This window comes from Phacochoerus africanus, chromosome 11, assembly GCF_016906955.1.
Source record: "Phacochoerus africanus isolate WHEZ1 chromosome 11, ROS_Pafr_v1, whole genome shotgun sequence".
In the NCBI taxonomy this organism is placed as follows: Eukaryota; Metazoa; Chordata; class Mammalia; order Artiodactyla; family Suidae; genus Phacochoerus; species Phacochoerus africanus.
In genome coordinates, this window is record NC_062554.1 from 96,768,299 (window position 1) to 96,790,688 (window position 22,390).

The window sequence follows — 22,390 nt, forward strand, 5'->3', positions numbered from 1 at the left end:
AAAGAGAAAACATATATATAGATATATAGGTATGTTAAGGTCTCTGTAACTAAGAATAAGAAATGTTAATAATCTCCTATAAAAACAGGTGTATCCTACTTTAAAAAACCTAATATGTAACTCTTTAGAAGGTTATTGATAAGTATGATAGTTCTATTCAAAATAATATTTATGTTCAAATTAAAAGTTCCCCTAGGCATATGCACACTGAGATATATGGAACAATTGGCCAATGGGGACCTGCTGTATAGCACAGAGAACTCTACCCAGTATTCTGTGATAATCTCTGGGGAAAAGAATCTGAGAGAGAATGTATGACTGGGTCATACATGTATGACTGGGTCACTTTGTTTACAGCAGAAATTATCACAACCTTGTAAATTAGCTATACTTAAATAAAACTAAAAAAAAAAAATAATTCTTCTAATGCCCTTGTTTCTAAACTCAGATCTTCAAACCCTGAGGCTTCTAAAGAGGTTTATCTGAGATATTGTTATATTGCCACTGACCTAAATGCTAGATATTAGCTGTGGGCGGGAAAATACGCCATTATATGTTATTGTAAGTCTATTTTTAGCTATATAGACATATTAATAGTCACATTAATAAATTAACATTTCTTGTCTAAGTTTTCTAGTTTCACAGGGACATTTTATTATTAAGTACCTTCTCAAACAGTGAATAATTGTCTTCATGTGGGGGACAAAGGTCATAACTGTTCAGTCAGAGAACCACTGGTACATTGAGAATTCATTCAGTTGACAGATTTTTTTTTAAGTATCACTTTGTTTCTAGAATTAATTATACTGTGAGAAGTATTTTAACCCAGTTATAATTTATAGGTGTTTATTTTTACCACTGTGGCCTATGAATTTACCTAAAGAATTACTTGGAAAACTTTGAAAATATGTTTTTTTAACAATATTTTAAAGTTATAGTCAGGCTTCTGTCATTAGAAAGGACAGCTTTTCCATTTGGTATATTGATCATTTATTTAGCATATGGCCCTGTCCCCTTAACTGAGATGAACTCAGGTATAGAAGAGGTCCAAAAGGTCAAAATATTTTCCTTACAGTATTCACTTGGGATTTAGAAATTCAAAGTAAAAGATACAATGAGTTGTATGTTATATCATTGATTGTATCAGTAATACCAGTCAACTATAAAATCATAAAAGATGTTCAATACAATTACCAACTAATACTCTGAGCCTGAGAAATCCTAGGTGTATTGAGCTTTGAAACACAATTCCATAGTTCCTTTTTCTAATTGGTCACCCTCAATGCATATTTTAATGTGGGCTAATTGTATACAAACTCAAAAATACTATTTTATTATATATACAAGATAGACCATTTTATATACAGTCCATGTTTTTCACACTTTAGATACTTTAAGATGTGAATTTTATACTTTACTTTTTGGCAAATTTCTAAACATTGTTTTAAGCCAAAACCAATTTCTTAATTATAAGCATGAATTACTAAGTATCAGTTATACTGAAAAGAATCTAAGTGATTTTCACAGCGACATAAGTTGTTTAGCTCAGTACTTTCCATTTTGTTAATTTTCTCAAGCCAGTAAAATTGAAAAAAATTACACTATCCAATACACATTGAGAGAACATAGCTACTCAGTCTTACACCATGTGAGATTCTGTAGGAAGTTATCCTCTTCCTGGAAGTACCGGGAAATTTTTCAAAGAGGAGGTTCTGCAACAGGAAGATGAGATCTCTGTTGGGCCATGAAGAGAAAAAGACGGAGGTTATTTTCAACAGAGGGGAGAGAATATGCAAAGGTTCAGGTAGATAAAGAGTAATAAAGCAAAGAGAAGGAGAAAGAGGTTTACTGTAAATGAAACTGTAAAGGTAAGTAAGGAAGAGTTCCCAGGGGATCTGATTTGCTGAGTTCAAGTTTCAGTTTACTTCCCTTGGCTATGGGAAGTCTAGACCAAGCCACCCTCATTTTCTATTTACACTGATCCCTTGCCCCTGGGCCTCGCCACTCTTGCCTTCCTTGCAGTCTATTCTCTGAACTGCACCCAGGGTGATTTTCTAAAATGTACGTCAGATTATGTCACATACTCTCCAGTAGATTCTCATCACATTTATCAGAACATATTAGAAATTTCTTAACAAGGACCCATGCATGTGATCTTGTCTCTGCCTGTCTCACAACCTCATAGGTCAGCCCCCACATTTACCCCTCCTTCTCACTCTGCTCCAACCCCTGACCTTTCTGTTCTTTGGCTTTGCCAGCCTCATCCCACCCAGGATCCCTGTTGGAACCTCTCTCTCCCCAGATCTTTACCTGGCTCACTCCTGGGTATAGGTCTCTGCTTAAATTTCTCCTCCACAGAGAATCTCTCCTTACCTCATTCTCTAAATAAATCTATCACCATGAATCCCTGTACCCTTTTAATTTGTATATATTAATCATCCGTACATTATGTGTTTAGTTGGATGTCATCTTCCTTCTTCAGTAGCACATACCTTCTGTAAGAGCAGGAATTTTGCTTTATTTGCTGCTATCGTCCCAAGAGCCTAGAACAACTTGGCATGAAGTGGGCCTTCACCGTTTATTGAATAAATGTATTAAAGGAAGGATTATAAGAATAGGAGCGATGGGTTAATACACATATTGAAATACTTCAGCTGCTTATCTTGTTATGAGCACCGTCTAGGCATAGCCTAGCAAGTCCTGTTGATAACCATACCTCATTTGCCTATAGTATCAGTTTGATTTTATTTTTATGTAGATTTGTAATGTTGAACACAAGTTAAATGGTATTGAGCTGTTAGACAATCCAGCCACCTTACAGATGAGGAACAAAGCCCAGAGTAGGCAAGTGCCTTTACCATGGTTCTTTACAAACCAAGAACCTGGCCAGAGGTGGAATGTTAAACTCAGCACTTTACATAATTCTTTATTAGTCTCTTTTGGACATTTTCCAGTTTTTCTTGCTAGTTCAGTGCTATGGTCGATGTCTGTCTTTTTATCGTGTCATTTCTTCTGTTCCCTTGAAAATTCCAACTTAAAGTTCTATCAGTTAGGCTCACTCATTGTTTAACTTATTCCTGCTTGCTTTCACTCATTATCTCATTCCTCCATTCATTGCTCTTTTCCAGACACTGTGGTAAACTCTATAAACAAACAGGATGAGCTAGAGAGGCAGAGTTCCTGCTTGACCTCCTACCACTAGGATCATTTTCTTCTTCTTGCCCATGTATTGTATTTGTTTGCTAGGGTTCATGTAATAAAGTACCACAAACTAAGTAGCTTAAACCTCAGAAATGTGTTGTCACCAGTCCTGTTGATTAGGTCTAACATTCAAGACCCATTTTAACTCTATTACCTCTGTAAGATCCTATGTCTAAATAGTTTCACATTCCAAGGTACTAAGGATCAGTGCTCCAACAAACCTTTTCTAGGGGGAGGAGATGAAAATACAGTTCAACCTATAACACACATTAAAGCACTATACTGACCTTTTTGTTTGTTCATGGGCAAATGAGGATAGTTTTTTGGTTTGTTTGTTTTTGATCCTCTTTCCATACTGTTATTTTTTTCTTAGTAACTATCTCACAAGCTTTTTGGAGAGCTTTCATTATTATAAAATTCTTCCATATGGGTAAAATTTCTTTTCCTGGAGTTTCCAAACATTTGTCTTAATTCTGCAATTTGGAACATCAGAGATTTAAATGTATTCCAGTCCCATTCTATAGGAACTGAATTATGTGGCATGAGATCCTTTAACTCTGATGTAGTTTTTCCATCATGGAATAGAAATTCCAAGGCAGGAATATTCTCTGGTTAGTGTTTCCCTGGCACTTTGTGTTCATGCTTACAGCTAAACTATCTTATACATTTAATTGACTAAATTAACACTAACGTAAAATTATAAAGTTCTACAGTGGGCAAAGCTGGAGCAGGGAGTTATGTGAGATCTTTTTATTATGTTATGTAATATCACCCTATGTTTGTAAGAGGTGAGCTGTATCTCTTTCCAGACCTGATCACCCTGGTATCAAAGACACAGCCCCAAAGCTAAATTCTATTTTTGACAACTTTATATAACCAAACACTTTTATCTTGCAGCCTACTTCCTTTTACAAATATAAATTTTTAACTCTGAGTAAAATTGGAGAAAAATTACCACCCTTTTCCTTGAGTCTTGTAGTTTGTTCCCCAGAAAAGTTCCCAAGAGATACAACTAAAACAAATTCTGAATTAATTCCTTCCCATGGGATTACACTTGCTTCTTAGATAGCACTTGGTAATAATGTATTTTCATCATGATTTAGAAAAAGCACAGGAAGATTAAGCTTTCTAATGAAAGGTAATATGCACACCCTGATTTTTTTCTAACTTTTGCCAGTGGAGTTCTTCAATTAAAATGTTTATGGGAGCCAAATAATTAAAAAAGGGTGGACACTGGTATAGAATGATCAGATCATCTATAAGGATTGAATGAGAGTAACACAGCCTTCCGATCCCTAAGTCTGGCAATTGTAGATATCCAGTAATGTTGATTCCCTTTCCTTAGGATTAACTGTGTTTGGCAGTTTCTGTATTTCCTCAGCAGAAATTTGTTGATGGGCATCAAAGAGCTTTGCTTTATGGGTTTGTAAAAGAATTCTCAAATCTCCTGGTAACTATGGGCCTTTCATAGTCTCTGCAATATATAATTGTGCTTCTCTAGGAACTTCAGATTCCTGTTCTCTATAGCCATTTTAAATTTATCTTTCAGGTCATGAAGCCTTCCTGGACTGACCAATTAAAAACCACCTGCCTTTCTAACACTATCCTTATTCCCCTCTTGATTTTTCTCCATATCACATATCACAATCAAAATACTATGTCTGCTCCTTTACAGTTTCATGTATCATCTTTCTTCTCCCACCAGCATACATGGGTGAGGATTTTTGTTTCTTAGGTTCACTGCTATATCCCCAGTACTCAGAACAATGCCTGGTTCACAGGAGATTCTTTGTAACAATAAATTAATGAATTCCTGAGTGAACAGACCTCTTTATCCATCAGACTGCTTTTGATTTGAAGGGATTCACCAACTCCTCACTCCCATCTAAAGCAAAAAGTAAAAACAAAGAAAAACAAAGAAAATCTTATTCTGCCAAGACACTTCTTGTGTAGTTCAGGGTTACAGTTTTTCCTCTGCTTTCCCCTCCATGTCCTTTTTTGTTTGTTTGTTTTGCTGAATGGATGACAATACACTTTCTCAAATTTATTTCAATCCAGCATTTTTATGTAAGTCTGTGACTTATCTCTAGCCTCACATCTATGAAATTTTCATAAATCAGAGCACCAAAATGTGTTCCTCATGCCCTTTCTCTTTTCTTTTACACGAGACTGTTTATATCATACCCCCATATAATCAGTAACTTTAAAAAGAAAGGTTAAAGCAAAAAGACAAAATAAATAAATAAAACTAGAGTTCCCGTCGTGACGCAGTGGTTAACGAATCCGACTAGGAACCATGAGGTTGCGGGTTCGGTCCCTGCCCTTGCTCAGTGGGTTAACGATCCGGCATTGCCCTGAGCTGTGGTGTAAGTCGCAGACGCGGCTCGGATCCCGCGTTGCTGTGGCTCTGGCATAGGCCGGTGGCTACAGCTCCGATTGGACCCCTAGCTTGGGAACCTCCATATGCCGCGGGAGCAGCCCAAGAAATAGCAAAAAGACAATCAATCAATCAATCAATCAATAAATAAATAAATAAAAAGGTTAATGTAGGATGTTCTCTACCAAATAAAGGGAGAAAGTGATATCCATTGGGCGAAATAGCAGGGTAAACTCAAAGAATCTGAAACTAGATTTATCATTGTAAGATTTTTCTATCTTAAGAAGTTTTTTTCATTATTTTTCTATCAAAAAAGACATAGTTCATAAATAGCGCATGTTTTGTCAGAAATGATACGTGCCACTTTTTGGATTAAAGTAAGTTATATTTAAAATGTTATCACCTCTGTCTGGTCTTAAAAATGTATAAGCTGCCAAATGTTTAAGCTGTTTTGTCCTACCCCTAGACTTGAACAATTTTAGAGCTCTTTTAGTAATAGACAAACTCCTTATTAAAATACTTTTTTTCCAGAGTTTAAGCCAGGATCCTATTGCAAAGCAGATGGTATTCATGAGCTGATTTTTACAAGAATATGTTTTGCTTCACTGATTGCTGTTTTGATAGCTATTTTTAAGATTTTTGGAATCCTTTAATGTCTCTTTCTGAGAGTAATTTCCATTACCTAAACTGAGAATTTTATTTCTGTCAATTTTATTTCTGTCGATATGTACAGATTTAAGAAATAATGACTATGATGGCCAAATGTGATTTGAAGAACAATGTTTATTAGGAGTTATTTTTCATTACTTTCTCTAGAAAGCAACATTAAAGTCTGTTAAAACTGAGGAAATAAGGTGTTTTATAATATTTGAAAGAAAAGTATTCATATTATCAAAGATTGGTTTTGTAAGGAGTTCCCGTCGTGGCGCAATGGTTAACGAATCTGACTAGGAACCATGAGGTTGCGGGTTCGATCCCTGCGCTTGCTTAGCGGGTTAACGATCCGGCGTTGCCGTGAGCTGTGGCTTAGGTTGCAGACGTGGCTCGGATCCTACATTGCTGTGGCTCTGGCGTAGGCCAGTGGCTACAGCTCCAATTCTACCCCTAGCCTGGGAACCTCCACATGCCGTGGGAGCAGCCCTAGATAAAGCAAAAACAAAAAACAAAACAAAAAACAACAAAAAAAAAGATTGGCTTTGTAAATAATGGAAGCCTCATTTTTTTCTCTAGCCCTCATCCTCTTCATCACTACTATATTTTTCTTATATTTCTTCTTTATGATTAAAACCATGCATTATTATTATATATTATTGTGTTATTATAAAATAGGAAATAATCTCTTAAAGTGTTTTTCAAAATAATGGCAGTAAAATAATTTTTTATAGTAATTAATTATTAGAATCTGCTAAAAATCAAAATGAGTGCATACTTGTTGACAAATGTCAGTGGAAACCAGGAAGTTTTAAAATTGATCTCATCAGTTTGGTGTTCAGTAGTTAACCCTTGCTATTTCACTGCAATCAATACCTAAGGATTAATTTCAAGACAAACCTTTTCAGACTGAAGGGGAAAATATCAGGTTACTTGTTTTATTTTTTCTGGACATTTACTTTTTTGCACTTTTTAAAAATTAAAGTATAGCTGATTTACAATATTGTGCCAATTTTGTTGTATACAGAGTGACTCAGTCATACATAATATACATTTTTTATAGTAGATATCTACATTTCAAAATATATAAGTGAACATAATTATAAGAAACAGACATATGTTCCTAATGTTCGGTGAAAGAATTTTGCTGAACTGTGACCTTAAATATTCGGACATGCTAGTTTAACACAGGGGACTTCTGAATTAATAAAGCATTGATTATTACTGACCCAGTTTAAAAACATCATTAAATATATTTAGAGCATCATTTAACAATGATCAGCTTCCTAAGTATTTGATCACAATATTCTTAATTTAGTACATCTTCTGTTTTAAACACTTGTGCTGTTTATAACTGCCTCTACGTAAAGCTACCTATATATTCTCCCAAATACATCCCCTCCCAACACACATGCACTTTTGTATATTTGCTTGTTTTTTTAAATTAATAATTTAGAATTTTAACTGCCACGTGTGCTATTAATGAATTAAAATAATATACAAATAAAATGATATAAAAATTCAGAAAAATTTTGAGGTATAATGTATATAGTGTTATCAATATATATTCCATTAGTTGCTTGAGATTTTCTTACCCTTATATTCAACATCAAAATATACATGTGTAATAGGCATATATACCTATGTATACATCTATACATATACTAGTTAATACCTTTATAGCCTTATATAACTAATAAAATATTTTCACTTACGATTACTTGGTAGAGGTTCAAACTGTTTATTTTCTGTAGGTTTTATGTTTTATTTTATTCCATATTTTAAAGATGAGAAATGTGAAGTTCAGGTCAATGTTCTTTGCATCTCCATGCCCACCCAACATTAATTCCATTTGTATCAAATGAAATTCTTCTATTTAATGGGATTTTATTTTTGGTGCTCTTCTGTATCTTTAATTATGTGTAGAGTTTGAATTAGGAAGGCACTAGGAAAAGCTTGGTGAGGTAAATTGAGTCGTAAATGTTAGAGAAAGCTTAGTCTAAAGCTGTAAACAACAAAGGGAATTTTGATGTATTTATTTTCACCTTAAAAACAATTTGCTGTAGATTCACAACAGTTGAAAAAAAAAAAAGCTGTAGATTCACCACAGTTGAAAAAAGTGGTGATTGAACACAATATAAAAATCATTAATCTAAATTATAGAACTGTAATTGCTTCTTTTGGTTGAAAAAAAATTGTGAGATGGAAAATTAAAGTTTAACTTTGTGAAAAATAATAAATAGCCCTCATGAGGGAATAAACAATAACAACAGAAAATTTGAAGCTAAAAGTAATTGCAGTCATCATTTTCTCTCCTTCCTTCTTAAGTAAATGAGAAAAATATGTATATACTATATATATTGTTAAACCAATTTAACTACATGAATAAGTAATTCTTAATAGGTTGAACTAAATTATTAGGTAGTATAGTTTAACATGACAGTAACAAGGCAAATCTCTATTGTTTTTTCTGGTAAAACTCAGCCCTAATCACAGTGCTCAGTCTCCAGACATAGAAGTTACTTTTGTGGCTAAGTCATTTACTTCTTTGAAGGTCAAACTGAAATCATGTCCTCAAGTAGTAATTAATGCTAATTATGGAGATTTTTATGATACTTCCTGAAAGACTCAACATCACAACATTAATTTTCCTTTTGACATGAATAAATGGGCATGAATCCCTTCTGTATGTCATAGGTATTAAAATGATGGAAATGTTTCTAATATTGTGTTTAGAAGAAGCTTCCTTGCTGTTCTTTAAGCCAGGTCTTCCAATTATGGCAGGAGGTGATGCCTATAAATATTCACTCAAATGCAAGAGAATCAATAAGCTCAGGTTTCATTAATTGTGCACTTGAAAAATCGTCTAGTCACCCATCCAAGTACACCACTATCATGTAATTGAGCTTATAGAATTGAGAGTTAAAAAGTTAATCTCTTAAAAATACTATTGAGTAAAAATATTGTCCTATTTATATAAGTCCATACATGAGCTTTATCACCTTATAAGACTGAATAAAATATTTCTTGCCACTTACTTGATTTGATTGCAAATCAATTCTTAATATCAATTATTAAAATATTCTTAATACTATTGCCTTCTAAAGAACCAAATGGGTCTGTAGTTTATATGGGAGAATGACCATGATCCTACTTGCCAAGGGAATTGTGTAATTTAATTTGGAGGGGGGAGTTATTGATGTGATTTAGGTTTATGAAGAACTATTTTTATTTACCACAAACATATATAGATAAAAGCAATTCTGAACTATTTTTTTTGTCTTTTTTTTTGTCTTTTTGCCTTTTCTTGGGCCACTCCCGGGGCATATGGAGGTTCCCAGGCTAGGGGCCGAATCAGAGCTGTAGCCGCTGGCCTATACCATAGCCACAGCAACACGGGATCCGAACCGCATCTGCGACCCACCCCACAGCTCACGGCAACGCCAGATCCTTAACCCACTGAGCAAGAGCAGGGATCGAACCTGCAACCTCATGGTTCCCAGTCGGTTTCGTTAACCACTGCACCACGACAGGAACTCCCAACTCTGAACTGTTTTAATGTCATGTTCCAAGGTTGTGTTCTAGGCTGGGGGACCGTCAGCAATGAGAAACAGAAAACAGTAATAGAGATCCCTGTGATTTTATGGTTAGGCATTTCAAGAGTCTAAATATAAAATATCTTTATTATCTCAAGATAATTGAGTAAAGGCTGTGCCACTATTAAAACGGTCATTATATTGATTACAACTTGAGATAGGTAGTTATTGAATCATTCCTCAACTTGCTAATGATCTGAAGCTGTGGAAAGCATATTACATAGTAATCAATCATAATTCTAATATGCCATGTACAGAAATGTAGCATAATTAGAGATTTACATTTTACAGCATTTGAAGTAAAGGTAATTTTGGTCTGATGAGAGATTGTCAATGAGTAATTCAAATGAGGAGGTATTTTCCATACCAATATAGAGGCATTGAAATCACTCAATCCCTCTTTACGGATCAATAATTTGTTCTCAAAATGCAGTAATTCACAGGCAGACAGTATTGTAATATTCATTATGCTGGAGTATAAAAAATAACTGCTGCAGAAAAAGGAAGGAGAATATGTTTTACTTTTTTGATTTACATTTATGTTTTAGGATGAGTTTTCAGGTTAATTCTTGGAAATTTTGATGAACTTAATTATTCTACTTCAGAATGCTCACATAAACCATTTAACACATTTTCTAGTAAAGGATGTACTCATTATCTCATGGTAGCATATGAGGACTGAAAATGATTTTGCCCTTGAAGAAGGAATCAGTGTTAGCTGGTTCTTCATAGAATTCTGTATCCTAGTCCATCAGCACCATGTAAAAGTTAAATGGTATAGAAGTAAGAAAATAGGGGTATGTATTTATTTTCTAATGATCTGATCTGATTTTAATTCTTAAGCTATTGTATTTTCATAGCCTTTAGGTTAGTCAGTGCTTTTAAATTACTTTGTTTCTCTTTATGCTCACTGGTTATCAAGCCTTCTTTCTGCTTAGCTAAGAGCATATAAGCAAAATATGTTTTGCTGCCCCAAGAAATTTTTGAAGTAGTAACTACAAAAAGAGTGATTTTAAACTTAATAATAACTGGACATTGAGAGATTAAAAGGAAGAGAAAAATGAGGTCATCAGTACCTTTAAGCATTTCCTTTTCTCCTAGGAAAATGACCCAAGAAAACTTAATGCTGGATGAAGAGCAACCAAATAATTAAGAAATATGTCTAGAAGTTCCCATTGTGGATCAGTGGGTTAAGAACCTGGCATAGTGTCCATGAGGATGCATATTCCATCCCTGGCCTTGCTCAGTGAGTTAAATATTTGGTGTTGCTCTAGTTGTGGTATAGGCCTGCAGCTGCAGCTCTGATTCAACACCTAGCCCAGGAACTTCCATATGCCACAGGTGTGGCCGTAAAAAGAAGGGAAAAAAAAAAAAAAAAAGAAAGAAATGCATCTGTATTCTCACATAGGAATTTATTTTTGTCATGAAAATGTAAAATTTAGAAGTGACAAAGATGCATGAATGGAAGAGAGGGAGAGTAGGAGGGAGAGAAATACATGTATAAAAAGCGTTCACCTTAAAAACTTCTAAGAGGGCTTTCTAAAATAACTTATACAGATTTTAGTAGAAGAGAAATGAATCTGTTTGGGGCATGGAAGAAAATAGAAGGCAATAAGTGTTTCACAGACTGACATCTCTAATGCTTCTGTCCAGTGAGGTAGAAACTAGTTTTCTGCTTGGCTGCCCAGCCCAAGAGCAATGACTTTCAGCAAGAAAACAAAATAAACTGGGACAAGAGGTACATTAAGGAATAGCTTTAAAATGTCTGATGAAATATTGAGTGCTACTTTCATATTATTAATTGGAGAACGTTTTTGTCTCTGCCACTACACTTTGAGAAATAACTTGTGTCTGACTTTTAAATATGTTTTGTTACTTGTTTTTGCTCTCTTATTAATAAGGTCTTGGGATTGAGTTTCTCACTTTTTTCTTGCTACTAGAATATTACAACAATTAAAAACTACTTTTTAAAAAACAATTTCATTTACATTCACAGTTGGTCAATAGTCTCCCATGGCAATAGAGACTCAAGGCTTTATTGATAAAGGTATTTATATTTTTCAATGATTCAATGATATTCTCAGCAATGATCATTCTGCTTACTTAGAGCTCTGAATCATGGAAATAGTTATCAGATTATCCCACTGTACTCTAATTGAAGAAATTTGATGGTTTTATTTAGTATGTGCCAGGCGCTGTCCCCAGTTGCAATGTCTAGTGGATTCTAAATGTTTTATCAGTTTTTAAAGCATTTTTCTATGGGTGGTATCATTTAAATTTTCATTTTTCACAGGTCACTCCTCTGTTACTTTTTTTTTTTTTTGGTGTATCTTAAAGCAATAGAAATCACTGAGCCCTTGCATTCAGCATTTTGAAGTTTTACCTCTGTGTAGGGGTCGGGGTAGGATGGTGGTAAATAATAGGTCTCTTTGGGGAACACATTATTAATGATACAATGCATGTGATAGAATGCTCAATATTTTCATATTCAACTGCTATTTTGTCTCAAAACTAGAAACTATAGGTATTGGGGTAGAGAGACCCCTTAACGTGAATTAACATTTTCGCTGACATTTCAGACAATAAAACTATGCTTCCAGTCAATGCACAAGGAAGGATGTGTCAAATCATATGGTCCAATTTGCAGTCTTATGTTTACCTTACAGCTTCCTCCTCCTCCTCCACCCTGACTTTCCTTAAGTAAAAGGAATATGCTAACCTATGTTCCTATATTTTAAAGAGCTATCTTGTTTGAAGGGAAAAGTATCCTAGATATTTCATCTACCTGCCTAATGCTTGAGGCATAGATCTTTATAGACACATAATGTTTATACTCCAAGAAGAATGAATGGCCAGGTACAGAGTATGATGTCAAAGTATATAGTAGGTAGGAAGAGTATTCTTACCAAGAAGACTTACTCTCATATTCAAAGTAAAGCAGCCCCTGGATGAGGAGAGTTCCAATAAGGTGGGAAAAGTGACCACAAGAGCCATTTATTTTCCTCTAGTTCTGTATATTCTGCACATTTAAAGGACAGAGATCATATCTTACTCATAGTCTCAGTAGCCAGTATAGAAAACAATCAAAACCATCTCAATTTTTTTTCTATATAATGATTTTTATTTTTTCCATTATAGCTGGTTTACAGTGTTCTGTCAATTTTCTACTGTACAGCATGGGGACCCAGTTACACATACATGTATACATTCTTTTTTCTCACATTATCATGCTCCATCATAAGTGACCAGACATAATTCCCAGTGCTACACAGCAGGATCCCACTGCTAATCCATTCCAAAGGCAATAGTCTGCATCTGATAACCCCAAGCACCCCATCCATCCCACTTACTGGCCCTCCCCCTTGGCAACCACAAGTCTGTTCTCAAAGTCCATGAATTTCTTTTCTGTGGAAAGGTTCATTTGTGTCATCTATTAGATTCCAGATATAAGTGACATCATATGGTATTTGGTCTTTCTCTTTCTGACTTACTTCACAGTATGAAAGTCTCTAGTTTCAGCCATGTTGCTGCAAATGGCATTATTTTGTTCTTTTTTATGGTTGAGTTGTATTCCATTGCATATATATACCACGTCTTCCTAATCCAATCATCTGTCAGTGGACATTTGGGTTGTTTCTGTCTTGGCTATTGTGAATAGAGCTGCAACGAACATGCCGGCGCATGTGTCTTTTTCAAGGAAAATTTTGTCTGGATATATGCCCAAAAGTGGTATTGCTGGGTCATATGGTAGTTCTATATATAGTTTTCTAAGCTACCTCCATACTGTTTTCCATAGCGGTTGTACCAGTTTACATTCCCACCAACAGTGCAGGAGGGTTCCCTTTTTGCCACATCCCCTCCAGCATTTGTTATTTGTGGACTTATTAATGATGGCTATTCTGACTGGTGTGAGGTGGCATCTCATGGTAGTTTTGATTTGGATTTCTCTAATTATCAGTGATGTTGAACATTTTTCCACGTGCTTGTTGGCTATCTCTATACCTTCCTTGGAGAAATGTCTACTCAGGTCTTTTGCCCATTTTTCAATTGGGTTGTTGGCTTTTTTGCTGTTGAGTTGTATAAGTTGCTTGTATATTTTAGAGATTAAGCCCTTGTCAGTTGTGTCATTTGAAAGTATTTTCTCCCATTCTGTAGATTGTCTTTTTGTTTTCTTTTTGGTTTCCTTTGCAGTGCAAAAGCTTGTCAGTTTGATGATGTCCCATTTGTTTATTTTTGTTTTTATTTCTGTTGATTTGGGAGACTGACCTGAGAAAACATTTGTAAGGTTGATGTCAGAGAATGTTTTGCCTATGTTCTCTTCTGGGAGTTTGATGGTGTCCTGTCGTATATTTAAGTCTTTCAGCCATTTTGAGTTTATTTTTGCACATGGTGTGAAGGTGTGTTCTAGTTTCATTGATTTGCATGCAGCTGTCCAGGTTTCCCAGCAATACTTGGTGGAAAAGACTGTCTTTTTCCTATTTTATGTTCTTGCCTCCTTTGTCAAAGATTAATTGGCCAGAGGTATCTGGGTTTATTTCTGGGTTCTTTATTCTGTTCCATTGGTCTGTATGTCTGTTTTGGTACCAGTACCACACTATCTTGATGACTGTGGCTTTGTAGTATTTCTTGAAGTCTGGGAGAGTTATGCCTCCTGCTTGGTTTTTGTCCCTCAGAATTGCTTTGGCAATTCTGGGTCTTTTGTGATTCCGTATAAATTTTTGGATTGTTTGTTGTAGTTCTGTGAAAAATGTCATGGGTAATTTGATAGGGATTTTATCAAATCTATAGATCGCTTTGGATAGTATGGCCATTTTTATAATATTAATTTTTCCAGCCCATGGCCATGGAATATCTTTCCATTTCTTTACATCTTCTATAATTTCCTTGATTAATGTTTTATAGTTCTCGGTATATAGGTCCTTTACCTCCTTGGTCAGGTGTACTCCCAGGTATTAGATTTTTTGGGGTGCAATTTTAAAAGGTATTGTATTTTTGTATTCCTCCTCTAATATTTCATTGTTGGTATACAGAAGTGCGACTGGTTGTATCTGATGCGACCGATGGTATCCCCAATGGCAGTGGGCTATGCCCACCTCTGGAATCCAGGATAACTGTGGTGGTTTGCCCCTACTACATGCAGACCATGCAAGAAGCTCCCTGTCCCACTTAGCCCATGTAGGAGGTGCTGCACCAGCTGCTCCTAGTTGTAGGGTCTTGGGGAGGGACAGTGGCCAGGTGTCTGGGTGCTGCCCAGAGCATTTGGCAATGGAACTGGCAGGCTGGGTGTGTTCCCAGGGGAATGAGAGCAACAGTGTATGGTGCTTGGTTGCAGTGCCCTCTTTTTTCCTTTGTTCCCAGCCCCTGAGGTGAGTGGGGTAGCAGGGGAGCCCACTCACAGGCCCCCAGTGGTGGCAAGCTACTCCTCCCTCTGGCCTCTTAGAGGACCGCTACAGTCTATTTCTGCCACCTGTAGATCGTGTACGAGGCACCACGTCACACATAGCCCCCTAATGCCCTTAGCCCACACAAGAGGTGCCTGGCCACCAGTAGCCTGCACAAGAAGCGCCCAGTCTCCCACAAATGAGCAAGAGGCTTTTCGCCGCCCGTAGCCTGACCAGAGCCACCCTGCCTCTGAGCATGTGCACATTCTGGTGCAGGGAGTTTCCCATGGCCATCCACCTCCTCCTCCCCAGCAATGGCACCTTGCCTCTCCTGCGGGTCTGGGCCTTCTCCCCGGTTCCCTCTGCCATGGTGTTCCCCTCCTCAGCCCTTAGCATACTGCTCCCCCGCCTGTGGTGCACTGCTCCTTAGTCCCTCAGGCTGTCCCTATGCAGCCAGCCCTAGTCCTCTCCCCGGGACTGACCTCCGGAGCCTAAGTCTCAGCACCCAGCCCCCACCCGAGTGTCTCAGTGGACGGTGGTTCAGATGATGTGTGCAGCTCTTACTCTGCTTTGCTGTTCTCAGTCCAGCTGCTGTGCTTTTCTTGGCAACTTTAAGGTCCCTCTGATTGTCTGATTTTTCTGACAGTTAGGTGGCTTCCCAGGATGTGGGTTCCTTTTCTCCTTCACAGCTCCCTCTCAGGAATGCTAGTCCCATCCTGATTCCTCTTCTCTCTCTTTTTTTCTTCTCTACCCAGTTATGTCAAGAGTTTCTTGCCCTTTTTGGAGGTTTAGTTTCTTCTGCCAGCATTCAGTTGATGTTCTGTGTGAGCTGTTTTACATGTAGATGTGTTTTTTTTGATGTGTTTGTGGAAGAAGGTAAGCATGACCTCTTACTCCTCCGCCATCTTGCTCTGCCTCCCTCAATTTTTTTTTTTTTCATGGAGCTGTCAGATTGGTGTTTCATTGTTACTGCCTTGATTCTTTCTATCTTAAATCAGTTTTTAAGTTGGCAGGGATTTCTCAATTTTAAAATTGAAGTAAACTATCCAATTGATCTCCCTTATTTATCCTGGTATTTAATTTCTCAAACTAAATAACTGTCCTTTCCTCTTAAGTTTGTAATCCCTTTTTAATTCCATCATTAATCCTTCTTTTGAACTCAGAGTAACAAGCAACTTTTCACAAAAATCTAGCATTTACATATTTTTTCAATCAGACTAGCAGTTGCTTACCCTCTGATTTTTCCTTAGTTATAGCAGCTGTGGAAAATTTCATAAGATTTTGGTGGGTTAGGCCAGAAAGATTCATTTTCTACACTGTATAGACATTCTTATAGTTATGGGCACCTATTTTTTTTTTCTCCCTATTCTCTAGTAAAACTGTGTTTTTAAAAACTTGGTTGAATATCTTCTGAATATTAGTTCATGTTACTCTAATATATAAGAATTATCCTATCTAACGAAAGGATTAATTTTAGGATCATAAAACAAATGTATAACAAAGCAAAATTATCTAATATGCCCCTCTCCTTATTAATTTGCTCCTACTATTATCATAGCCTAGAATATCTCTTTTTCTTGCACCCTTTATTCTAAGAGCTCTCTTTTTCAAAGTGTCATCCAAGTCCCTGCCTTTTCCTTTTAGACTAAGGCACTGTGACATATACACACTAGCACTTTCTTCATCGGTAGATAAACTAAATAACCGTAGATCAGTGATCTTTCTTAAAACATCATCTCTTATGTCCTCTTACATTAGTGGTTTTTCACCAGTGAATATTTTGCCTGCATCTCTCCCTTGACATATTTGGCATTGCACAGCAGCATTTTTTGATTGACAAGACTGGGGCAATATGTGTTGATGGTGTCTAGTGTGTATGGCCCAGACTTGCGACTAGACATCCTACAATGCACAAAACAGCCCTCCCACCTTGAGCATAGAATCATCTGGATAAACATGTCATTAGTGCCAAGATTCAGAAACATGAATTAAATGCTTACACTGGTGCTGGACCATGAATAGCCATGGTTTGCACTCAGATCTCTGACAAATTGTGTGACCATTTTCTTTCTTTCTTTCTTTCTTTCTTTCTTTCTTTCTTTCTTTCTTTCTTTCTTTCTTTCTTTCTTTCTTTCCTTTTTTTCTTCCTTCTTTCTTTCTTTTTTTTGCTTTTTAGGGCCACACCTGTGGCATATGGAACTTCCCAGGCTAGGGTCAGATCAGAGGTACAGCTGCCAGCCTATACCACAGCCACAGCAACACAGGATCTGAGCCACATCTATGACCTACACCACAGCTCATGGCAACACTGGACCCTTAACCCATTGAGCAAGGCCAGGGATCGAGCCTGTGTCCTCATGGATACTAGTCAGATTCGTTTCTGCTGAGCCACAACGGGAACAGCTATATTACCATTTTCCATTGTTATGTCCATAACTATGTTGGTGACAATGTCATGGGAACAATGTAAAATGCTTTGCTGAAGCCCTGTGAGATTGTATCTACTGTTTCTATGTTATCTATGTGGACTGCCACATTATCACTGAAGGAAATTAAATTGGGCTGTCACAGCTTTTTTTGTTAGCAAAACCACAGTGCTTGCTACCCTGAATACCACATTGCAAGACATCACCAGTGACTGCATTTTCATAGTTTGATAGTTTGTATTGGAGTTACTTTAACCAGTATATGATAACCAGGGTTGCCCTTTCCATCTGAGAAAGAAAGAAGAAAAAAAAAATGGATGAGTGGAGATTTTAATATAGATACAGCTTTCAAGGGCTTTATATATAATATATACATGTATATTATATACATAGATGTAATATGTATTTGTATGTATGTATATATTATTTGCTTCTCCACTGTTCCTCTTTCTGTTTGCATAGAACTCCTCTCTATGTATTTCCATCTCACAGGTATTAATGCATCACCAGGCTGAAGTGAAACCAGGTAATCCTTGGTGTTTCTCAGTATTATGCATTTTATACAGTTTCCTCCACATAGAAAGTACTTTCCTGTTTAAGTCCCATCCCTTATTTATATATAAAACATCGTTTTCCTTTTTAAAACTAATTTTGTTGGAGTATAGTTGACTTACAAAGTGTACAGCAAAGTAAATCAGTTATACACATGTGTATGTCCATTCCTTTTCCCATATGTTATTGCACAGTATTGAGTAGATTTCCTTGTGCTGTACAATAGCTCCTTGCTACCTATTTTATATATAGCAATGTGTATGTCAACCTCAACCCCCTAATTTATCCCTGCCCCACCGCATTTCACCTTTGGTAACCAAAAGTTTAGTTTCAAAATCCTTGAGTCTAAGTTCTTTGTATTCTTTTTATTCAATTCCACATATTAGTGATCTCATATGATATTTGCCTTTCTCTGACTTTACTTAGTGTGGTAATCTCTAGGTCCATCCATGTTGCTCCATATGGCATTATTTAATTACCTTTTATGGCTGAGTAATATTCCATTACATATATATGTAACACATCTCATCCTTTCTTCAAGATTCAGGCTTCCTTTCCCAAGAAGAAAGTAAATCCTTCTTAACTCTGGGTCCCAGTATTTCCTGTTTATATTCTCCTTTAATTAACCTTCTGACTTTTTGTATCAAAAATCTTTTGAGTTATATTTTCTCTATAAAATTATATGATATTTATCTATATCAAAAGTTTCTTATTTATCTTTAAATCTATGGGGAGTTATACTGTTTGGATGTGAATCCACATTTCACATTATCTAAAAATGAAGGGTCTTCATAAAAATCATTCCCACTTAATCGAAAGAGCAAATTTAAAAATCAAAGATATTTTCATGATAAATATTGATTTCCAACAGCAGGTATGGATTTCTATATTTATAAAGTGAAAAACATATTCCAGAGTCTCTCTAGTGATACAGTGGTTGAGAAGAGCATCTCTGATATTGACAATGAAAGCTATTTAGCGAAAGACTGAAGTAGTTTCTTCTTTTTTTTTTTGTCTTTTTCTGTCTTTTCTAGAGCCACACCCACAGCATATGGAGGTTCCCAGGCTAGGAGTCTAATGAGAGCTGCAGCTGCCAGCCTATGCCAGAGCCACAGGATCCAAGCTGCGTCTGCAACCTACACCACAGCTCACGGCAACGCCAGATCCTTAACCCACTGAGCAAGGCCAGGGACTGAACCCACAACCCCATGGTCCCTAGTCAGATTTGTTAACCCTTGAGCCATGATGGGAACTCCTGCAGTAGTTTCTTAATACAAAATCCTCAAAATATTCCTGATTCATCAGTTCCTTGAGAATAAGGTTCAAGTTTACTTACCTCTTAGTTCAGTGCCTTTATTATCTAGAAAAATGCATTTCAGAATTATACTTAGCAAGCTACTAGAATAAATTAATAAATGGAATTTTATTATATGTATTATGTATAGCCATCAATAAATTATTTTTGTCTAGCATCTATTTTTGCTCATTTGACTTTTCTCATCCTTAGATTGAGCTTTGATTATTTTGACAATGGGATAATACACACACATTATTTAAAGTCCTCAGGATTGTATCTCCATATACTTTAGCTCTTGTTATTTTTATTAATAACCCTGATACCCCAGAACAAGGAAAAATTTATTTCCTTTGCCATATAAGGTGCATGATGTAAATGGACTCCCCCAAGAAAAGTGTTGTTTAAAATAACTTTGGGCAGCAAAACTTAGGCTGGAGCTTGTTGGTTTGTTGTCACAATTACCTCATAGGTATTGCAGTTGAAATTAGCTATATTTATTCTTCCAGTCATTTTCTTTTTTCTTTTTTTTTTATTTTCCCACTGTACAGCAAGGGGGTCAGGTTATCCTTACATGTATACATTACAATTACATTTTTCCCCCAGCCTTTCTTCTGTTGCAACATGAGTATCTAGACAAAGTTCTCAATGCTATTCAGCAGGATCTCCTTGTAAATCTATTCTAAATTGTGTCTGATAAGCCCAAGCTCCCAATCCCTCCCTCTCCCTACCCCTCCCATCAGGCAGCCACAAGTCTCTTCCAGTCATTTTCAACCTCCATTCTATTCTTAGAACTTTCTGCTCCTTCCCCTTGGTTTGCTATTTCCACAGCTATTTTAAAATACTTGAAAGTTATTCAGTACAATTGTCTTTCAGATTAAGGGCACCAGTTTGTCTAAAAATAGCTTTTACCAAGATAGTCATCAAGGAAAACGGAAGGAAAATCTTACTAAAAAACGAAGATTTTTCTGGGGTTCCCATTGTGGCTCAGCAGTAACAAACCTGACTAGTATCTGTGAGGACGCTGGTTTGCTCCCTGGCCTTGCTTGGTGGGTTAAAGATCCAGTGTTGCTGTAAGTTGTAGCGTAGGTTGCAGATGCAGCTCAGATTTTGTGGCTGTGGCTGTGGTGTAGGCCAGCAGCTATAGCTCTAATTCAACCCCTAGCCTGGGAACTTCCATATGCCAGGGCTGCGGCCCTAAAAAAATAAAAAGGACAAAAATAACCCAAGATTTTTCTAAATTGTTGTCATCTTTAATCATAGCCTCCAACTACATCACCGTTAGTCATGAAAAACTTTCTTTTGTATGGCTCTTGATTTTTTTCTAAGCAATCGTGTTGTTTTCCACTGATTCTCTGGGGCTCTGTACTCTTGGTTTACATTATATTGATTAGATAGAATTAAATACTAAACCAGGAAGTGGAAACAACTTGATAAAGATCTCACAGCTGGTAAAGGCAGAGCCAGGATTAAGACTAAATCTTTCCTGAGAGACTAAGTTTTCAGTGTTACACTTCCTGTCATTTGGGAGGGATATGGCTAAGACCTTGAGAAGTCTTCAACTTCTTTTTCCAAGTAAAGAATAGCAAAGCTTTTTGGATTTGTGAAGAATGAGTGATCAGTTAGGCTAACTTAATAAGTAAAGCTGGGCCAACTTTGTGTCTTGTTTCCATAACTCTTATCCATGGCACACAAAATATTAATTAACACAAGTCATTAAATATTTGCAACCCTGGCAGATAACTAGAAATCCCTAATGCCTGGAATGTTTCTTTAACCTAGGATTTTATTAAAAAAAAAAAATGAGTTTGACTAAGTCCACTCTCTCGAGTGAGAAATATAAACTATTAAACATAAAGTTAAATTAAGAGAAATTGCATACATGTATGAGCAATAAGCAGTAAGAACTAATATCAATTTCTAGGTCACTTCATTATAACAGTTACTCTTAATGCACTAGTCCTTTTTGCAGTTCCTCATAGTTTTATTTTTCTTTGACTTCATATATACTCTCATTATGCCATGCAGTGAATTCTGGGAATTCACTTTGATTCAGAATTTTATTTTATTTTATTTTATTTTATTTTTTTTTGAGGGGGGGGGTCTTTTTTGTGTGTGTCTTTTCTAGGGCCACTTCCTTGGCATATGGAGGTTCCCAGGCTTGGGGTCGAATCGGAGCTGTAGTCACCAGCCTACACCAGAGCCACAGCAACATGGGATCTGAGCCGCGTCTGTGACCTACACCACAGCTCAGGGCAACGCCGGATCCTTAACCCACTGAGCAAGGGCAGGGATCGAACCCACAACCTCTTGGTTCCTAGTCGGATTCGTTAACCACAGCGCCACGACGGGAACTCCTGATTCAGAATTTTAAAATAGTCACAAAAGGTTCTTACTTTACTCTTTCATTTCTTTATTCTTCCATTCAATCAATATGTGAACCCATTTAGTAGATGCCTTCAATGTCTTTAAACATTAATTTTCAAAATATGTGTGTCCCCAGAAATTTAATTCTTTTCCCCCCATTCTACTGCTACCTTCTCTGTTCTCTGTGCTATCTCTGCCAGGATCAGCTTTGACTGTTGCATTAATTGATGGGTATTTTTAACCTCCTTTGCTGGGAAGAAGAATTCTTACTTTGAAATGTCTTCATATTATGCAGTGCTATTATACTTTCAGAGTAATACAGTTTAATACTCTTTTTCAAACCATTTCACAACCACAATCACATAGGACAGATGAACATTTTAAATTTGAAAATTCTTATGCATATACCAAATCTTCCAAATGCAAATCAAGGAAAATAAACAGTCATTAATTTCAACTTCTTATTGAATTCCATTATATTCAGAGAACTGAAAAGTTATTGTGAAAAAGCCTTTTAAAAGTAGAACATATAGACATGTTAGTAT

General features: G+C 36.4%; 1 protein-coding gene across 1 annotated transcript in view; it reads left to right on the forward strand.

The window, feature by feature from the left end:
* The window catches only part of PCLO (piccolo presynaptic cytomatrix protein), a 400,569-nt gene that overhangs the window by 212,339 nt on the left and 165,840 nt on the right, over nt 1-22,390 (forward strand).